The 22,812-nt window shown below is 40.4% G+C and overlaps 1 protein-coding gene across 1 annotated transcript in view; it reads left to right on the top strand.

The window, feature by feature from the left end:
* The first annotated feature begins 10,586 nt into the window (after nucleotides 1–10,586).
* Nucleotides 10,587–22,812, top strand: part of zgc:172282 (leucine-rich repeat and fibronectin type III domain-containing protein 1-like protein) — a 167,338-nt gene continuing 155,112 nt past the window's right edge. The window contains 1 exon segment of the mRNA XM_051398434.1: nucleotides 10,587–12,060. The gene's annotated coding sequence lies outside the window, so the exon portion shown is untranslated.

Genomic DNA, 22,812 nt, shown 5'->3' with positions numbered 1-22,812 from the left:
TCTAATGCCACCACGAGGTTGACATTTATAGTGTTACTCAGTCAGTAAAACGTCTCAATAGCTATCGGATGGATTTCTATGACATTTTGCACATACATGTACATTCCTGGTCCTCTGAGGATAAATCCTATTTTCATACTTTGATGAATTTTCTTACAGCACACCAAAGACTCCACTTGGCCAGTGGAATATCTCAACAGTAACATGATGGTTTGACCTTTGTAAAATGTAACCATGTGGTAAAGGCAAAATCGTAAGTATACTGGATAATAAGGAAATTCTCTGCTGTAGCAGTGTTGCAACAGATGGTAACTTTGGACAGCATGGCACAGCGCTTTGTGGAATGGAATGGGAATTCCTGCTGTTGTCAACGGTGAGAACATTTATGAATTTTGTTATTTTCTTTTAAGTTAACATTACTATGCACAATACAGCAATATGTTGGTCCGATGATTCATGATGTATTTACCAAACTCCACATTTGGTGTAAATATTGCATTTAGGATTGTCGATGCTTGTGGAAAGAAAACGAAGTTTAATAAGGTAATTCCTGATTAACTGTTTTTGTATTATTTTTTTTTTATTTATTTAGCTGTGTATGGACACATTTTGTTTTCTTTGTAGAATGAATTAGCTTTTAAGTTTGATAGCTACGGTACTGTATAGTGATTTAACAGGGCAGTGTTAATATGAATATATGCCAATCAGCCGTAACATTATGACCACTGACTGGTGAAATGAATAACACTGATTATCTGGTTTTAATGGCACCTGTTAGTGGGTGGGATACATTAGGCAGCAAGTAAACACTTTAAACAGAAGCAGGAAAAATGGGCAGTGTAAGGATTTGAGTGACTTTGAGCGAAATTGTGATATTGTCATATTGTGATGTGCTAGACGACTGGGTCAGACAGCTTCAAAACTGCAGCTCTTGTGGGGTGTTTCCAGTTTGCAGGGGTCAGTACCTATCAAACATGGTCCATGGAAGGAAAAACAGTGAACCAGCCACAGAGTCATGGGTGGCCAAAACACTGAAATGGATTTACGTGGGGAGAGAAGACTGGCCAGTGTGGATCGGAATCCAACAGACCAGCTACTGTAGCTCAAATTGCTGAAAAAGTTCATGCTGGTTCTGATAGAAGGGTGTTAGAACACACAGTGCATCACAGTTTGTGTATGGGCTGCATAACATTATGACCACCAGGGTGCCCAGGTGGTCATAATGCTAACAGATGATTGTGAAACATTATCCCTGCTAAACAGGTATAATGTGTGTTAGCATTGTTAGCATGTTGATATTAGCATTAAGGCCTAGTGCAGCCTCAGAGAGAGCTGTTAGTGTGGCTGTAGTCTGTTTATACTGCAACTTGGCATTCACAATGACTTAAAATAGGTGTTAATAATTCATACGTTTTCTGCTCATCATATTCAGGGTTGTGAGGAGACCGGAGACTGTCCCAGCATGCACTTGGCAAGAGGCAGGGTACATTCTGGGCAAGGTGTGCCAGTCTGTCATAGGGCTATGACACCATCACACTCACATTAACACCTCCCGGGAAATTAGACTTTTCCTTTCTGCCTAACCCGCATGTCTTTAGACTGTGGAAGAAACAGAAAATCCTGAGCAATGCTCATACTATCCCAGCCTTTTTTTTTTTTTTTTTGTCTGTGCTATGCTAATCTGGTATGTCATGCCGCCATGCCAAGCTGTAATGCCGTTTCATGCAAGAGCTGAATGGGTTAGTGATGTGTGCTCTTTTGCTGACTTAATCGAAAGTCAAGCAGTCCCAATATCCTATGCTATGCTTTGCTGTTTGCTGCTTTGCTTTACTGCGCAGTACAGTACTATATCACGCTGAGCTGAAATGTGATTTTCCATGTAGTGCTTTGCCACACCTTTGCTGTGCTGTGCTATCCCATGCCGTTCTCTGCTAGAGAGCTGAAGATGGTGGCATTGCTGCAGTGCTCAGCTCCACACACTTCAGTGCTCATAACTATAACATTCTTTAATGAGCAGTTTGGAGCCAAGCCACAACCATTTGAGAGTTCTGAAAACTGTTTAACAGCAACTCTGACTCAGTGAACCATCTACAGCGTTGGAAATACATACACAGTCAGTGGCAAAGTGTCGAGAAGGTTGTATAATAGGATTTGTAATGGAAAGGTAAGAGCTGTGTCCAATGGTGTCATCTTGGCTGTTGAAAATGTTTAACAAAAGCATTAATTACTGTTTTTACCCCAGTTCCAGCTCACTACAATGATTCAGTAGGAAACCGGTGGCTGCAGGGGCAAACATTATTATTTTACTAATGATGTTTGACTATTTGTTTTACATCTTTGGTTTGAGTGCTGCACGTTAAATAGTACATGTAGTGCAATTTAATGAGTGCTTTCAATGATAGCTGCTGACTCGACCTCTGCAACTGCAAAGCTCATAATGGCCAAAGTGTGCCCTGATAGTGTGTCAGAGGCATGTTGTAAGTTTTAAGATTGTACTTCTTGTATTTGTCCAGCTAACATCGGACAAAACAAAAGGACATATCTATCTGTTTTTTCAGAGTAAAAGTAGAAAGAAGAAGAAGCACTTTTATATTATATTTAATCCAGCCATGTTTCAGCAAATGAAAGTATTTCTTTTGCCTTTTTTGTCCTCCTAATGGATTTGAGGAAGACAGCAGAGTGCTGGTACGCTTTCACTGAATCATCACTTTCTAATTTGGGAATCAACACATCTGCTACTAATTAACAGGACTGATTGAATCTGGGCTTTTACAGACACACACGTGCATGCACAGACAGACACACAAACACATGCACACACTCACACATGATGATTTCAGAAAGGAAATAGACACCTTGGTTGAGGACACTTTTTTTTAGCGTCTGTGGCTTTGATGTTGAATTAATAAATGACACTTATACCACTTCGTAGGTGGTTCTAGAATGTATTCCTTAACATGATTATTAACAATAAACAGTGTTGTACTAAGCTGCAATAATAGGCAGGACCGGGAATGAGAACAGAGTTTTCTTGTTTGTTTTCTTTACACCTGATCCTAATTATTAACAATATTGCTCATTTGCATCACCTCAAAATCTTCTAAAAGCCAATATTTTTAAAGCCAAATTGGTTTGCAGGGACTTTTTTTATTAATTGATTAATCACCAAATACAGTTGAATCTTACTCAAGAAGCAATATTGTATTGCTTCATTTTGACTTGAATAACTCTTTTAAGTGAAGCATTTGGCTAAAATACTGGTCATTACTTTTTCTTTGTCTGTTGATTTTGGTATTTGCCCTGTTGACTTCATTAGTGGTGTTTAATGAACAGAAACCAGCTATCTCAAGTATAGGGGCTCATTTTTGTTGCTGTTTTTCTCTTTGTCTGGTGTTTCCTCATGTCAGTGTTGAATGTTTTCTTATCTGACATACACGCACGCGCACACACACACACACACACACACACACACACACACAAACCCACACACACACACACACACACACAAACACGCAGTGTTTGTTTTGTAGCTGAGTACTTACACTTGATACATACACAAACACTCTTCATGCACACCTTGTTATCTGTCTAAGTGCTTTAACAGCTTTACCTGATGCACATCGTCTTTCACATTGTAAATATATACTTATTACCTACGCACACACATGCACACACAGGTTATCGGCTTGGGTACTTTACACCAATATACATGATAAGATCTCAAGAGACATTCACACACATGTACACAAAAACATGCATGCTCTCTGAGGTTTTTTTTCAAGGCAGTACCACAAGATTATAATAGTCTGCTCACTTTTCTTTCTCTACGTTTTTTGTTCTGTACATTTATTATTATAATGGGGCACTTATTCTATTATCTCCTTGTTGTTTGATCTGTTGTTGTTTTCCTCTCATTCCCTTTATTTTATCTACAGTGGCTGTGCATGTGTTTTGCATATCAAAATTCTCCAGTACAGCAAACACGTGGCCAGTTTAGGGTAATAAAAAGCCAGTCAAAGTGAATAAAATACATCTGTTGCTATGCACCATTTAATTTCTTAAATTTAGTTGCACTTTGGATTGTAGTATGGGCTAAAATGTTAAACTTTAATTAAAAGTATTCTGAAGGTGATTAGATTTGTTTTTGAGGACACTGTGACCTGCTACATCAACCCTTTTTGTGTTTAACTGGGGTCTCATTTTCATCTCCTGTATCCATGAATATGATGCAGAGTTGGAGTGTGCCACTGGTCTTGTTGAGTCTATGTCAAATCACTCATACAATATTCTTCTTGACAGAATAACTAATTTGTCCGTACATCAATACTATATATTTACGTTAAGATATATAGTTTTTTTTTTTTTAAATGGTTCACTTTCAAGTTTTTCACTGTTTTTAATTTTAGAAGCTTGGCGTTTCTAAATTTCTATTCAAAAAAAATGTAATTGCAATTTTTTGTCTCACACACATCTCCATTCAGGCATTTAATTACTATTTTACTTTACTAGAAACTACTTAATTATAAATAGACTCACTGTTTACAGAGAGGAATAACACAGTACACAGTAAAATAACACGGTAACCTGCACTGCACTGAGAGCACAGTGACTTATGCTGAACAAGAAAAAAAAACTTGTATTGTCTCTCCGTCCTCTTCTCTCTGATGGTCTTTCTCCACCTGTCACTCAGTCATGCTTTCTGTATTGACTTTTCCTCTCCTCCTTATCTTCTTCCCATCATTCTGTCCCAGCCTGAGCCCTAGGAGATAGACATTCTCCAACTCTCTATCTCCTCCATCTCTCCTATCCTCCATTTACTGATCTCCTTCAGTCTATCTCTACATTCTTCCAATTCCCACCCCTCCTTCCACAACATCCCTCACCCTCCTCTTTCTCAAATTTAGCGTTGCTTAAGAACAGTATTGCCAAAGCGTTTTGTACAAGCTTAAAAATATAAGAATAATAATTCATAATGTTCCACATTATACATATACTACTTTTCCTGTACTCTCTCTCTCTCTCTCTGCCTCTGCTCCATCCCTCTCTCTACTTTCAGGAAAATGGATGGCCATGTTGTGGCAGTGTCAGGGTCTCTACCTTTCTCTCTGTCACTGCACTCCCCCTCCATCTCCCTCTCTGCATCAGTGTGATGATTTGGCAGTCTCTCTCTCTCTCTCTTTCTCTCTCTCTCTCCCTGTCTGTCCCCATACTAATAGATGGCCATGGTGGGGTGGATGTGTCAGGAGAGGCATTCGTGTTGGCTCCATTAAACTGTAACCTTGCTACTCTGAAGGACAATGCTATAACATCTCTGCCTCTCTTTCCCTCACTCTGACTCTCTCATGGAAATAAACAGGTATTCTGAGTGCTGCTTTTACTTGTTTTTACATTATAGATAATAAAAAAGAAGAGTAAAGGAGGAATTACATCACTTTACTAATTGCTAACAGCGGAAGTAATTAGTTACAGAACTCAAAGTTGCCACATCCTCCTTCGCTGTAATTAACACGTAAAAAAAAACCACAACTGTTATTAGGTGACCATCAACAGCTACCTAAGCACTTAGCTTACCATTCCATAAGTCTGGTTCTAACAGCGAATCAGCGTGGGTGACACACCTCCAATTCTCAACAAAACCTGATTCAGCTAATTCATAATTCAGCTAATACCTGAATGTAGGCTTACCAGGGCTTGGCTAGTCAGCGTAGGAGACACAACATTTTGGAGTTACTGAATGCACAGAGACAAAAAACAATAAATTCCTGGTGAGACAAAGTGATACTGGGATTACAAAGTAGGAATATTGCTGTTACTGTCTAGCACTGTCCATATATTTACATAAATTAAACAAAACACCAAGGCCCTATACCCATTCAGATGGATTTGGCTCTCTTTCCAGGTCATTCTCTCCTAGATGACTGAGCCCATGAAGCTCAAACCCCCATGAAACCACGTGAGACCAAAGATCATTCCTTAATTCACAAATTGGAGGTGTGGTGTTCTCTTTTGGCCAGAGCTTTCTTCCAATTGGGTCTGACCTAAATGTAGTACTGTGACACTGTTGGAGAGAGTGCAGTGCTTCAAACATGGAAGCTGATGGATGTTGTCTCTCAGTCACTGGTTGACTGCTTTTGTTCTCTATTTCACTGATATGTTGCAGACAATTCTATTGGCCAAGATAGGGGAGAGCAACTGAGGAACTGGTTAGAAAACAATCAGACTATACCATCCATCAGCACAGCTTCAGAATTGAAGGGGCCGGAGAAACATTCTTTAAATCAGACTGAAGTGAAATGATTTGTTTTAATCTTTGTGTTAAAATTTGATTCTACCAAGAAATAAAGAGAAAAACTGTTTTTTATTTTTTCATTTTAAGTATCCCCCAGACTAGCCTGAGTGTTGTCAAGGTTGACATATTTATTGGTCTATCTAAAATGTACTAAAATAAACAGCTTTATGGCCACTAAGAATTTAGATGTTGACCTTTTGTTCTAAGAGATGCAGTTTCTTCTTTTCTTCTGTTCTACACTTACTGGTTTATTTGTCTTTATTAACATGACTAACTTCTGCTTCAACTCCGTATGCATATATAAATGGGAGTGTGTTGCGACATGAACAGGCTTAATATATCTCCATAGAATATAATAAAGATAAGTGTGTACTTCACCAGCAAAGTCGATGAACAGGCTTCTTTTCCAGTACTCACCTCAAATCCTCTCTGTGAAACAGGCTTGTAGGCTTCTTAATCAAACACTTATACCTGCAGCATTAACTAATCAATGGCAATCAATTACTTTATTGAGTGAAGGATTATCTGTCAGCCTGAGGTACTGATCTCATGGTCAGCTGATTGATTGATTGGTTCATTGACTGGTTGGCCAATGTTGAGCTGACAAGGGCAGAGAAGCTGTAGGAAGTGGACAGGGTGTTGACATCTGATTGTCACTTGAAAAAGTGCATGGCCTAGCAGACATAGACACAGGCACGAGGATTAAAGCCTAATGCAGTCTGTACAACAATATTATAATTAGAAAGTGACATGCAAAAAAGTTCAGTCAAATCATTACCTAAAGTGTTCCTGTTAGTTATTTTACAATATCGGGACGGGATGCAAGTAGACAAAACACAGAAAAGAAACATCTTCACTAATTTGACAACACATGAGAAAAAAGTCTGCAAAATGAGTAAACACAACCCAATGTTCTGTATGTATAGTGCAAAACGCTACTTAAATTATCTGACAAACCAATTAAAAATAATTTCACCTGGTGGATTTGCAGCTATAACAGGCATTGTGGCAAACATGGAAGAGTTTTCTTAGTTTTGGTTAATTAATTGTGTCCATTACAATCACACTTGTCCTGTTAATAAATCACTTAACCAGTTTAGGGCACAGTCTCCTTTTGAACTGCTTCTGTACTCATGCCTCCACTCCAAATTTGGTGACTTGGGGAGAAAATATAAATGAGTGACACACACACATTCGTGCTTGATTTATTGTCAACTATTTTCTGATGTTGATCCACAAAGAGAACACCAGAGCTGAGAAATGATAAGAAACAAGCTGTGGAAGGTTGGGGAGGGAAGAGACGGTTATAAGAAAGGCAATGGTAAGTGCACGTGTGTATGTGTGTGTGTGTGTGTGTGTGTGTGTGTGTGTGTGTGTGTGTGTGTGTGTGTAGGAGAGAGAGGAGGAAATACATGAATGTGACATAAGTGTGTGTGTGTGTGTGTGTGTGTGTGTGTGTGTGTGTGTTTGTGAGAGAGATCAGAGCATGTTGAGAAGAGCTTTTAGCTTTTCTCTCTGAGGATAAAGCTTGTTCCGGCCTTGTGCTGCTGGATCCCGCTGCAGCACTGTCCATGGTGCTGAATCGGCTCAAGGGTCTTCCTTCTCTCTTTATCTCACTCTCTAACATTTTCTCTGCTTCTCTCCTTCTTTATCTCTTGTGCCTTCTCATTGTCTACGCTATCTCTCCCTCTCAACCTTGCAGACGCTTTACTGTCGTGAAACACAGCCTGTTGCCACAGCGATGTTAAGGCACAGTAGTAATTGAAATAACAGTAGCCAAATTTCACCAGTTCACATCACAAGGATCCCTTGTGGCCTCTTGTGATCTCCTCTGTCTAGACATTATTAAGTTAGGAAAAACTAACTCACAAATTGCTTGCTTTGTTCAACCAACAGTCCAATACCCAAAGATGTTTAATTTACAATGATATAAAAAACAGAGCAAACAAGACAACCCTCACTTTTAAACAACACATATAAACTCACATGGAAACAAAAAAGTTTCAAATGTTTTCTTGATAAAATTCTCTACAGTCCTCGATTATTAAAAGTGTTGGTGATTCATTTTCTGTCGACTGACTGATTGCTTAATCAGCTAATTAATTCATCAGCTGCTACGCACGCTTTTTAACCACTGTACTGTATTTTCAAGGTTTTTAAAGAAGAAAAGTACGTATTGACTTTAATTAAGGGAGGTGCACAGTGTGATTAAAGTCTGTCATCCAGTTAATGTGTTCACTGTATTTTTTTCACATTTTCTTTCAGGGTTTATTAGTCACACTGCTCTGGTAGTGCCATCATGTAGGCCTAGTGTGGGGATGTATGTGTTTCCAGTTTGCGTCAGGATTGTGTTATTCTCTCCAGACTTGTCCTTTTCTTTTTTAGACAGATGCTGTAAAAGGGTTGGCTTGACTGTATGAAGCTCCAGGACCTGCTGGCTGATGAAACTTCTTCTTTGGTATTGCAGGACCCTATACAGTGGTGTGAAGTAAAGGTTCTGTTTCCTAAATGATTGTGGAATTTAAAAAACTGTTATGTTGAATTGTTATTAGAGAAGACTGAGTAAATTAAGCCCTGCATGGAGAGTCTTTAAGGCCTTTCTAGAGCAGTAAATATTTGCAGAATGTTACAATCTACACTGCTCCGTCTCATGGACTCAATGCCATGACTTTATTGGTATGTTTAAAAAGTTGTTTGGTTCATCAGGGTATACACCAATATTTACACAGCTCTGAAAAACACAACTCAAAGGAATCCTTTAGGTCAGTGATTATTTTTCATTTGAGGATCCCAAAATGAGTAAATGTTGTTTCTCCCTGGGGACACCAAGACTAATTAAAACATTGCTACTGTGGATAGAAACCATCAGAAACAAGGCTCTGACCCATTTTCTTCTTATGACCAAGAGTTAAAGAAATGCTGCTGCGGGCATATTAAAAACTCACCACATTACGCCTTCAAATTCCATCGAAAGTGACTTTTCATACATGTTCCCCAAAATAAACTTGCAAAACCTCCACAGCATTTTCTCTCTCTCTCTCTCTCTCTCTCTCTCTCTCTCTCTCTCTCTCTCTCTCTCTCTCACACACACACACACACACACACACACACACACACACACACACACACACACACTCACACACACATCTTTACTTTTTATAAGAATGACCTTTGACCTATATAGCCCAGAGGTGGTTCTCTTTTGATTGGTGTTATAGAGCATGAAGCAAAATGTCAGAGTTTTCATTTTCCTGACCCTGTCTCATCTCTGTCCATTCTCTTAATCTGTTTGTCCACCTTCCCATTATTCTCTTTATCTCTTTATTATCCCCTGCACTCCCAGCCTGACAACCACCACCACCACCAACAACAACAACCCTGGACTATTTTGTGTTCTGCCAGCTATGCGTCATCAAATGTATCCCATCTCTTGCTAATCAGATAATTGAAAAACACTCACACTTAATAATCCATGAAATCCTGCAGAATCTGTAAAGTGAGCGCACTAATCTGCTTTATGTGACTGCTGTTTCACCCATTTCTCATTTTGGCATCCATCACTGCAGCTACTAGTAACCTCGCCATCAGATGCTTTGGTTGTTCGTTGGAGGGAGTGCATCATTGACCCCTACACTGAAAGATCCATGTCAAATGTCTCATTTCATGTTGTTGACTATCAATTTTAGCTGTCAGCTGGGGGAACCCAACTGCTCATCTCCACCCCTAGTGGTTATTTTAAGTATAAATATGGATTTTATTTTTGTTTTCAGGGAGGAATGTCAAAACAGGTAATATGGTAGCAAATTGGTGACATGCTGACAGTCAGTAATAAAGTGAAAATAGCACAAATGAAATTATTTAAACCCTTCTCAGTATCATTGTCTATCCTTACAGGAATAGTTTGACATTTTGGGAAATACACTTATTGGCTGTTTTGCTGATAGTTAGATGAGAAGATTGATACGACTCTTATATCTCTCTGTTAAATATCAGTCTACCGCCAGCAGTTGGCTTAACTTAGCATAAAGACAAAAAGAGAATGGGGGAAACAGCCAGCCTGGCTGTGCCCAAAATCCACCTCCTGTATCAGCACCTTTCCCCCTGACTCACAGCTTAACCTGAATATTTTTCAAATGAAAGAAAACAATATACAACGTGTGTGTCTGGGACATTGTGATCATATTATATTATTATTATTATTATTATTATTATTATTATTATTATTATTATTATTGTGATCCATTATTGTGATCCATCTCAATTAAGATATGGAAAGGAACATGTAATAATTATAATAAACAATAATAAAATCATAAAATGGAACTGGTGTATTTTTACCCGTAGGACCCACTTTCATATACACGGCCCTCTTTCGGTCCCCATCCCTCACTTTAAGAACATCTGGCCGTGTCGGTGTGTGTTGTGTCTGCTGACAGACCCCAAACTCCAGCAGCTACTTCTCCCAGGCAAACGCCCTGCATGCCATCACGCACAGTCGTCATAACGCATCCACCCGTTATTACCAGCTTGTAATCCCGGCAGCTTGTCAATTGACGGAGCAGGACACGGATACGGAGGGAAGGAGGCAGACAGGAGAGGAGCTGGTAGGCGTATCGCCTCCCGGGACAAACCGCCGCACAGTGTGAAAGTAACTGCAGGAGCGGACGGAGACGCTCGCCGTGTCGGATCAGAGCGCTTTTCTAACGATAGACAGAGGGAAGGACATTTATCATCCATTTATCTGTCTGAAGCTTGCCTTTTTCTTCTGAGCTATAACGCCTCAGTCTATAGGCTGCCATCCACCGAGCCGCACTCACTGTTGGAGAGAAGAGAGGTCAAGACAAAGTCACTTCTGTGGCTGAAAAGGGAGGGAGGACGACCATTTACCAAGCTCCTCTGATCCTGCAGTTTCTTCAGTTTCTTTTCCACCCTCTTGTACTCAGTTCTTTACCTTGAAGCGGATAATCATCTGCCGACCAACAACCAGAGAGGATTATTATTCTATAACCAAGTGCAGATCACATGCAAAAAAAAAAAAAAACATTAGCTGTGAGTGAGTGAAATGTGATGTTGGTGCAGGAATGACAGCTGCTGAACGGGGGAGCAAAGAGCACCTATAGGGGAGCTTATAGGTGGATACCGGCTGGGTAACCGACGACCGTGCCCGGTTTCACCGAGTACAGAGACGTTTCCACTCTCGCCCTGTGCGTTGCTTTTCCTCCACTCTTTAACTAGACAGTGGATTCGAGCGACATTAACCCCCCGACGGCTGGGTATTTTCCTCTAAATGACCGATGAACGGAGTCTAAACGGAAACGCGGGGAGCTCATGTGGAGACCAAATGAGTGCGCAACGCGGCGGTGCGCCGGTTTGACGGCGTTTTTTCCACGCTCACACTTCTGTCCCAGTGGATCAGCGGCGGACACTGGATCGCTGTAGGTTATAGGCTGCCACCGGTCGCGTACCCGCACCGGGCTCTCGATGCAAACTCAACGGGAACTAAATTAAAAAACGCCCCGATTGCCACACCAGCACTCCAGGAGCCCCGCAGCGCGGCCACAAGACCAAACAACAACAAAAAAGAAGAAAAGTGGATATTATTTCTTCTTTGGTTTGACAAATTTGTCTGACCAGGCGGAGGATTATTTAACATATTCTTCGCTGAGTGGAGTTCTTCACCTGGCTTGGCAAGGGGGGTGGGGGTGGGGGGAAGACAACCGGAGGAGACATAGCCTCCATCTAACCGGAGAGGAGGAGAGGGAGACGCACAGGTATGAGAGTCTCTCTATCTACTTTTCTCATCTGTCCGATTATCGCATCCCTACCCCTCTCCTCCCTCCATCAACCCTTGCTTTCTGTGTCTTCTCGCCTATTTCTGCCGCAATGTTTTTGGGAGGTTGATTTGAAATTTTAGAAGAACCGAGTTGAGTACAGAGAGAGAAAGAGAGAGAGAGAGAGAGAGAGAGAGAGAGAGAGAGAAGAGAAGGCAGATGGGGAGATAATGGCGCTGGTGTTTTCTCTCCCATACGATTTAGAGATGGTGATATCCTTTCTCTGGATTAAAGACAGGAGGGGAGGGGAGAGAACAGGAGAGGAAAGCAGAGGAGAGGGGGAGAGATATGCTGGGAGGGGAAGAGAAGTGTAAAGAAACAGGTCTGAATAAGGTGAGGAGATGAGACAGGGTGAGATATGAGCAGAGATGGGATAAAATAGCAGCTGGATAAAGAGCATGGAAGGAGAAGGGGCAAAGAGGAGTCCTGAGAGTTTAGAAGAGATGGGGCGATGAGGGATGGGTGGATGGATATTAAAGGAAAACTGAAGAGAGGAGGAGAAGAATGCAATTCATTAAATTAGGGAGAGCTGACCGGGTGAGGAGAGCAGGACTGGGGAAGCTCAGACAGGGGGATAAGTGAGGCAGGAGGGACTTAAAAGGAGTTGTTAGGGGAAGAGGGCAGAGGAGGGGAATGCTGAGATGGAATACAAAGAAGGAGCAGCGAGGAGAGGAGATGGTCCCGGTGATAGCAGGGCGGTGTTTGGGGGGAAGGGGAGAGGAGAGGACATAATGGCAGGTGACAGGGAAGACTTCTGGAAAGGTGAGTAGAGAAAATAGAAGAGTCAGGAGAAGATAATGGAATGAAATAGATTTGGCAGCAGTTGGGGGGGGGGGGGCAAGAAGATATTCTGAGAAGAGTGAGAAAAGGTAGGGCGAGCAGGTGTTGCGACTGGCATTGCAATGATCCCTTCAGAAAGCTCTAACAATAGCATGCTGCAGGCCAAGTGTAGTGCTATGCTGTAGATACTGTATGGTATTATCCAATGGATTGCTGTGTAATGGTCGTTGCTGCACCATGGAGACAGAAAGAGAGAGAGAGAGAGAGAGAGAAAGAGAGAGAGGGGAACCACACAAAGCTACACACAGAGAACAATTTAGTTAGTGGTGTCAGTTCAAAAGCTCTCTTTACCTGGTAAATTTTCTCTTCCCTAACTGCCCCATTTGCATTTTGATGGGGTTTTGCAGTGTCTCTAAGCCACCTTAAAACACATGTAAACACACATGCGAGATTAAATGAGGTTTGGAGGAAGTCGTTTTCTGGTTTTCCCGCTTCTGGTCTCTGAATGTGTATACCTGTGGCTTAACTGAAGCTTCGTTTGGATACTTCGTTCTTGCCAACATTATGTCGTTCTTTCCCGCTTGTATTGACGCCTAATGTTTGAATGTGGCTTGAAACTGTCTAGGTAGAGTCTTAAATTATATTCAATTTGTAGTGAGCTTTTAATGCATATCAGATCACAATCTTAATGCACGAAACACAGTGTAGAGTTAATCAACATCTTAACGTGCCATGATGGGGAAATGCTGGAAGTATGGAAACGAGCACTTGCTGTCAGCATTTGTCTTTGATCATGACCCCATTTGCACCATGACATTTGAAACTAGTGAAACTCAAATACTTAGATTGAGCTTAGAGCTTCAGACACGGGACATATGCCCAAAGAAGATTGCAAGCAGACTTTTTCACAAAACCAACATGAAAATATATTTAAATCATGCTTGTCTACTTAGTAGCTGATGTAGTGCTAGAGTGTGCTGTAATGAGCCAGGGCTTGATTCTCTAAATCATCCTGGATGCTGACATCTCTGTGAGCATGCCAACATGAGCATGAGTTATGGCTCATATTCTGGTCAAGCACTTATTTGAGATGCACCCGCTCATGCATCTTCATATCCCACTCATGAATATCACTATACATGAATAAACAGAATATTCTCACACTGCCATGGTAACTGAGTTAAAACAGAAGAATCGGATAAAGTTCCTCAGGGGGCATTGTTAGGTCAAGCTATTTCATGTAAGGTTTCTCATGGTGTAAGACATTCGCATGAAGCGACTAAAAATAATTGGATATATATGTGCAGGCACAATACAATAAACTATAATGTTTGCAAAAGCAATGGCTCTGAAATTTTATGAGGTTGCGCTGCAGTAAGGTGAGACATACAATTTGACATAAACTGTTTAATGATCATGAAAGCCCAATTTGCATATGTGAAGTCACAGAATCCATGGCACTACTCTGAGTATTATATTTATTCATGTGAGAATAGCTATTTGTGATCATGATGGGAAAACATTTTTTTTGTTACTCATAAGTGAGTCAAAATATTTGATTGCATGTAAACACCCTCATTTGCTAACTCAGTATATTAAAACCTAGTAATGCCTAAAACAGACAAATAAATTACAAGCTTAAGCTTATTTAATAAAAAAATTTTAGTTAATGTAATAAAATTCATATAACAATCATATTGGTCATTACTACATTGCATTAGAATAGTGCTACAACTTGATAAGCATATCAGTCTCATAGTAGTGGGCAAGCACACTTTTTTTTATGTCTGTACGATGAATATGAAGCTAGTGCCAACGGCGGGTTAGCTTAAAGAATGGAAAAAGCTGTCCAAAGTTGAGAGAACCCACATACCAGCAACTCTCAGTAATTTTAAAAACTTGTAGTTTGTCTAAAATTAAAAAAACAACGCCTTGTGGCTGTGTGTGGCTGGGTGCAGTAGCTCCCTGGAGTCTCTGCTGGTTGCCTGCCAACCTTACAGTGATGACAGGACTGCGCCCAGGCAAAACATTTCAGCACATAATCCCCTGCAAAACCCCAATATGTTGTTTTTATATTTTAATTTTTGCTGTTTCCCCTTGTTTCCAGCATTTATGCTAAGCTAAGCTAAATGGCTGCTGGCCCCAGCTACTGTTTTTTTTTACTGATGTGAGAGTGGTAGCTTTCATTTGTGACACTCTGCAAGAAAGCCAAGCATATTTCCCAAAATGTAGAACTATACCTTTAAACATCAAATGTCAGAAAGGATCAAGTAAGGACACACTGGACTGACTTACATATACTGTACGACCAGTTTGAAGGTGAACGAGGAATGGCACGAATTTCCTGCAGAGTGGAAGGCCAGAGACTCATTTGACCCTGATTTCCAGTAGGAAAACAGGGCGTGAAAGTGGCGCTTCTTGATCCCTCCGGCTTACTGGGGTTTAGGCTGAAGGTTTCAGAAGACATACCAGCGGGATGACTGGGGCCAGAGAGTGTAAAAAAAAATAACTGCTGTCAAATTGTCTGATTATTTTGAACACTGCAGTCATATGTATTTATATTGCTGTCCTATCACCCTGGCTGTAAATCAAATTAGCAGATGGGTTCCTTTCTTCCTCCTAATTGAGTGCAACAGAGGTGGGAAATTGATGTGGGATGGCATGTGACGATTTAGGAGTCCCTTAACACTTCTGCAAGAGCTGATGATGGATGGTGCTCTGTCAAGTTTACAGGTTATTGAACTGCATCGAGTCAATTATGGGTTGATTCTAAGGGATTTAGATTATTTAGAAGCATGGAATAAAATGAGTCCAGTTTCACTTTGGTCCCTCATTACAGTAACATAACCCAGGGCTGTCTCTATTAATAAAGTCACATAATGTATTAAACAATTATATACCCTGAGTGGCATAGGTCTGTGCTATTGATGTGTTTCTGACTCATCAATAGCCATGATTCCTCCTAATGTCTCCTCACTTTTTGAACCAACTTTGAACAATAAAGCTTTCTATTTTTGGGGCCATGTAAAATACCTTTCAATCCGTCAACGTCAGATTGAATAATGAAGCCGAGGAGAAGTGTAAATTCTGGAGGAGTGTAAGTCTAATTGATTGATGTGTCTGTATGGGCGAGAGAGACAGAGCAGAACAGAAATGGATCTCACACAGAGAAACTCAATGAGTTTTAGAGAAAAGGAAAATACAGTTTCATCTCTGTGCAGAAGTGATGTATAGGTCTGCAGGTACAAGTGAGACTCACACAGTGGTGTTTCTAACTGAGTATATAGACTGAATGTATTAGCAAATGGATATTTAAACATATATATTTATTTATTTTAAAAAGAGGTGGGATGGTGTGGCTGCAGTAAGGGCCCAATGTAACAGCTGCAAGAGGAAAAAGGGTGATGAAAGACATGCAAGGAAGGACCGGCTGCAGCAGAGACACATGAAAGGAAGGGAAGATAGAAAGGAGAAAGGCTGGAGGTAGTAAGAGGAAAGAAAAAGTGGAACGTAGGAGGCTGTTGGGGGGGGTAACTGAACTCTACTCAACAAGGTGGGTCAATTAAGAACAAATTCTGTGTTCGGGTGAAGCGGGGAGAGGAGAAAAGGAGAGAAGGAAATCCATAGATCAGTGGCGAGATGGGAGAAAGACTTGGTGAGGAGGGGAAGAATTGGGAAGGCGAAAAGGAAGGGATGCTTTATGAGGATGAGGAAAGAGAAAAACAGGAAGAGGGAATGAGAGGGAAAAAAGAGGAGCATAAGGTGAGAGTATTTCACCACAAAGCTCTAGGTGTTAAGACTGTGATATGGCAACATGCTGCTTTATAGTTTTAATGTCCAAAATATGTCATCATGATGTTCTCAACACAGCGACATGCTGCCCACTACAGTAGGGGTTTAAATGTCGACACCGTTTGTGTGTGTGTGTGTGTGTGTGTGTGTGTGTGTGTGTCTGTGTCTGTGTCTGTGTGTGTGCAGGCGTGTGCGTGCAGGCGTGTGCATGTGCGTTGCAACAGATGCTGGTTCAGTGGCGCAATCCCACCTCACCAGGGAAGAGATGCTGCTGAAAGAGCGAAGGAGAGAGAGGTGAAGAGAAGGAGGGAGGGATGGTGCTAGGAGAAAGAGAGATAGAGAGAGAAAGAGAGGGGGTGAGTGGCGTACTGAATGCCAAGCAGCGTGGTATTAGAATGGTGCTGTGTTGAGCAGGCAGGAAGAGGGATATAACACTGCTCAGCTAAACCACAGTATCCTGTAAGTTTCCAAAACTTCATCTCTTGGGACGGCGGTTTTATTCTCTTCTTTTTTTTTCTTCAACCAGTAACAGATTTAGCTGATTTTAGACTGTGCTTTCTTGCTGATTTATGCAGATTTATTGTTTGTTTTTGGTAGTTTGTTTTTGTCACAGCCCGTAACAGTTTTTTGCAGATTTATTGTGACTATGTAAATTGAGAAAAACCAAGTTTAAAATGTTTAAACCTACAGTACCTAACAGGGTTTATTCTATACAGTACAGGGGCGTAGAGTGTAGACTCTACTACTGTAACCTCTACACTGTAGAGGTTACAGTAGCTGTAGCTATGGATACTTCAAATTTGTCATGCGTTATATTGGGATCTATTTTTTTTATCATCCTTTGACCCATCTGCGGGTCCTAACTTTCTGACATATACCTGTGTGCAGCAGCCATTGTCTGCCATAATTTCTTACTACTCACAGAACCAAGAGGAATGATAAGTATTGGCTTTATCTGCTTGGAGGGAGGTGCATGTAAATCAACATCTGCAAAGACACAAACATCCTGTCACGCGTATTTTTACATTTACAGTTTCTCATTGGGCAAATGAAGTGGCGATAACTAGGTACAATCCAAGCTACAGTATACCAAGTATATTGAACAGATACACGCAATTGCAGATGCCGCATCCAGTATGGATATCTCAACCTTGTACAACCTTAAAAGTCTGCAATTGATCAAATTGCTGTAAAAGGAGATGGGAAGAGTTGATTTGATTGGCCATGAATGGTAAACACATTAGTCCTAATCCAGCCCCTTTTACAACTTCGCGGAAGCCACACCAACATGTCTGGTCACATTTAGGCATGTGAATGAAGTATTGCATTTAACAGCATGATTACAGTATTAAATAAGCATATTTTGTGAACATAGTGGACCACTGGTACTTTCCATTAATAATGGGTGTGTTACGGGGCATGGGCAGACATGCTACTCTTACTGTCACTATGTATATGGAGATTTATGGTTCTCCCAAACTGCAGTAAGCACCTTCTGCTCTTCTAATTAGTTCCCAGTGTAAAACTAATCCAACAAAAAAATAGAAAAAGTCTAAATGTAGAAATGGGTGGCTAACCCCAGTTAAACGCTATCATTATTGAAGACTTGTGCAGTTGCTTTATAATATAAGCCTTAATCAATTCATTTTACTGAGGCTTTTACAGTGAGTGCAGCTTTAAGTGTTTAGAGTGCATTAACAGCATGTAAATGAAATTGCAGTTTGATTTAATATTTCATAATAAATACACTGAAACATTCACATTTCCAAGAAAAATAAATATGTCAGAGTCAAGGAAGCATAGTCATTGTGACTCAAACTGTATTTCATTTGTTTACTTTTGTGTTTTCCTTTTGTTTGTGGGGCAAAATGTTCCTTTCCCTGCACCTGCAACCTTGGGTGGAGCACACAGAGAGACCACCTTAATTGTCTAATGTTACATACATTTTTAGTTTAGTTTGAGAATACTATCTCTTTCTATTAACTCATTAGCCATTTCTTAATCAGCAAATTTGCATTAGAAAAGGTTGATGGGAAAATCAAAATTAAAAACAACAAGAAAGACTTAACATTCAATGAGAGATGGAAACACTTTTTTTTTAAGTTTTGATGGAGCAAACATTTAATTCATATGAATGATCAGCTGTTTCCGCTCCGACAGTCCCCTCCTTGCCGCCATAGCCTGTATAATACACCCATGATGGCTTTGCACAGATCCGATGTAACCTTTCTCACATGAATACATTAAACAAACAGAAATGTCATATTTCCATTGTGTTTTCTGTGTTGTTTCTCACCGTTTGAGGTTCGGCTGGCGCTAATTTAATTATGTCATCTTGTTGCGCCCTAATCTTCTGATTTTCCAACTGGAGAATTGCTGTCACCTACTGCCAGGGGTGGACTGGGACAAAAATTCAGCCCTGGCATTTTCTGTCCAGACCAGCCCACTACATTATCAGCAGACACTACATAGAAGTCCACAAATCTCGCAGCATCTCCTCTCATGCATGCTACAAAGGAGAGTCATATTCCTTGATAGCAGTTAACAAATAAAGCACGTAACTATGAACTCAAGGACTAAAATTGACAGCTATAGCAATCAATCAATCAGTCTTTATTCATTATAGTGTCAAATCACAACAGCAGTTATGTCATGACTAGGGGTGGGACGAGACTAACGGGAAGAACCCTCATGCTACCCTTTCAGTTTTTAGTCTGTGACTGTGAAAATCTTTTGGTGTAAGCCCAGCATTAGTTAAAACCAGACTCGGACAATAATAGCAAAATATCCTGACAAATAATCTAAATAGAAACATATTACAGACAGTAGCAGCATTAGAGCTGAAACTCATTTGTTTTAATGGTGACTCAGTCATTATGAAACCATAAATAGAGAATTGAAAAAAATAATAATTATCTATAGCTTTGTGAAAAAGTCTAAGACATGAATTACAGGTCTGAATAGATATGCATTCTCATATACGTGTATGTGCACATGTATATATTGCCCTACTTCCTCGTCCGCAGCCAGCCAGCTCCACTCCTCACCAAATTCATGACCTGCAAGAAACAGCAAACAGAACTTGTACTCAGTATCTGTGTACTGACAAGTATATGTAGCCATGTAGCCTTTTTGTGATGTAGTGACACTTAGTGAACAAATGTATCTGTCATGAAGGATGACTCAAGTCTCAAAAGAGCCCTAAGGCCTACCTGCATAACTATTAATTGAACTTAAAAGATATGCAGATGTTTGAAATTAAAATCATCAATATGAAAATCTTCAATCAGGAAATAATCATAATCAAACCCAAACAAGTTGCATAATAAACTCACAAAGTCAAGACAAAGCTCTCTCTCTCTCTCTCTCTCTCTCTCTCTCTCTCTCTCTCTCTCTCTCTCTCTCTCTCTCTCTCAGGCATCATAGAAGAACTTCTAGCAGGTCCGGAAAACCTGTTTGACAGGAGATGATGGTAGCAGAGAATATAAAGAGACATTTATGAATTACCAAGTGTCATTTTATCCCACATATAGTATGTTTCTTCACACAAACCTTTAAACATACACATATTGCATTCCTCTCACCACATGAAATAAGCTCAGGAACCTAAAAGTGGCCCAGTGAATGATGGAGGAGACAAAGCAGGTCCTCAAAAGGGGACAGAGGGAAAACAACTCCTTAGGCTCTCATATATAGGGTGGTCAACCTAAAAGAGACATGGAAACATTATTAAGTCATCATCACAAATCAAGTATGAATTCATATAACATTATAAGACCCTAACCCTATAAGACATACTCAACAAATCAGAGACGTCTCAGTAGCCAAAAAGTGGTGAAGTGGAGGCAGTAAAAGAGCAAGTCCTTGAAAATGGACGGAGGGAGAACAATTCCTCAGGCTCTCACATGTCAAGTGGTCAACCTGAGAGGGACATGGATACATTATTAAGTCTCTAACCCTAACCCTATGAATTGAAAGATTACAATAAATTCAATGGCAAATATTGCAAATTAAACTAATTATTTCCTATAGGTTTACTTGTATTTTGTGCTAAAATTCAAAGTATCTCATCTGTATTTACAATACAGCTTGATTCTGCATCTCTATTTACAGCTCATTAGTCCATGTCAATGTTTACTGTTGCTATGGCAACAAGAGACTGCTGATGTTAGCAGCTGATAGCTAGCTTAGCTAAATCATCTGAACAACGATAACCCATAATATCACAATGCGGCATATTTAAACAAAATTAACCACATCTACCAACAGTCACAGCCCTTCAACTCTGGGCTAATATGTTGTCACAAGTATGGAGTTAATTAGGTCACATCACATTCAATGTAAAAACGTTTTCTACTTCGTTTTGGACATGTCTCAAGCGTTGATTCGAATTTTCTTTTGCCGAATTACTCGAAATTAATTTGAAATTTACAACACATTTGCATGGAATCATGGGTATTGACCACAACATTTTTTTTTCCCGCCTTCCTCTTCTCTTCTAATCTCTTCAATTAAAAATCACGTGTTTGAGTGTGTGTCAGTCTCGGCTTGAATCCATGTGTTTGTTTAAAGCTGTACCTTCCTCCCCTCTCCTCTGTAATTGTCTTGGTCTGGGGTGACGGAGCAGACCTGACAAGCGAACCCAGATAGTGAGTGGAGATAGATTGAAGAGGAGTGTCTGGTCTCTCCTCTATCTCTCCTCATCTATTACTTGTGTCTGACAGAGGCAGCGCTGCATGATGGATGGATGCCCCGTTCTATCTCTATCCACTTCGCACTCTGTTCACTTTGCTTTCACTCACTCATTTTTTTCCAAATGGTTTCTCTTCAGTGTCCCATCACTTGCTGCCTTCATCTTTATGTAATTTGTCTTTATATTCTCTCTCTCTGTGACTGTCTTTAATTCTTTCTGTGTCTATACTTTTTTCTCTGTCTTCACTTTCTTTGATATCACATGCTTGGTTGAGGTAGTGTGTGTTTGTGTTATGTGCAAGTGTTTAAATGATAGCGTATGTGTGTGGGTCAAACCCAGAGTTTCAAGTTACTGGGGCAGAGTGATCTATCATTCTATATTTATTGCCATTTATCAGTCTGCCGTGTCTCACAGGCATGAGGGTCTGCTATCTGTGCTTACATTCAATTCAATGCACTTGGTGCTGCAGGCAGAGGAGCTTAACTTTCCAGTTGTAAATGAACACAAAAAAGAGCAGGGCACACCTGGGCAAGCCCAAAAGAAAACTAAATTAAAAATACTGATGCAATTTGGAAATATATTTGAGTATGTCTGGGATATGAGAATGTAGTCTGCAATATAGCTTTCCTCAATGGTTTAATAGTATGTCCAATATTGTACTTATTTAGTTTTAAATAGACAATGCACATTGATCCACAGAAACAAAATGTAAAATAGGCTAGAGTTAATCATTTCCATGTGGTGTCTCTGACCACATAATATAATATGTATAATGTCCAAGAACACTGGAGTGCCATTCTGTAATTGTCATGGCAGGAGCCACAAGCACTTGGATGGGATTTGGACAGCCTCTCTTCATTCCCAGCTTTAGTAAAATACTAAACTGTGGTTTAGTCGTAATATGCCGGTAGATGCCAAAGATGTATACTTTATTAATCCCCTATTGGGGAAATTCTTTTTTTCACTCTTTTTTTTATTCTTACACACACAGGCTGAAATACACTTGTGGAAATGCAAACAGGGAGAGAGATGGTGGAGTGATGGGCTCACCATGTTAGTGGCGCCCATGAGCAGTTTCTTGGGGTTAGGTTGACTTGCTCAAGGCAGTGCATAGGAGGTGAAACTGGCAGCTACCAGTCCACACTCCATATAGTGGTTTGTGGGATTTGAACCGGCAACCCTCTGGTTCCCAAGCCAAGTCCCTACACACTGAGCTACTGCCACCCCAATATTGATGATAACCATAATACTGGTGTCATGTTAATAATACTCATATGATAATATCGTGTGTGTCATCCCCTATCTTTCTCCCCCCTCCAAATTCCACCAGGAGCGTTTCAGAGCATGCCATACTTGCCTGCCATACTTTGTTTACTTGTGTTTTTTGTCCTTAAAAGGGATACAAAACTGTGTGTCATGTCATATCA

This window comes from Dicentrarchus labrax, unplaced genomic scaffold (assembly GCF_905237075.1).
Source record: "Dicentrarchus labrax unplaced genomic scaffold, dlabrax2021, whole genome shotgun sequence".
Lineage (NCBI taxonomy): Eukaryota > Metazoa > Chordata > Actinopteri > Moronidae > Dicentrarchus > Dicentrarchus labrax.
Note: the sequence above shows the minus strand (reverse complement) of the source record. Positions and strands in the feature narration are given on the sequence as shown.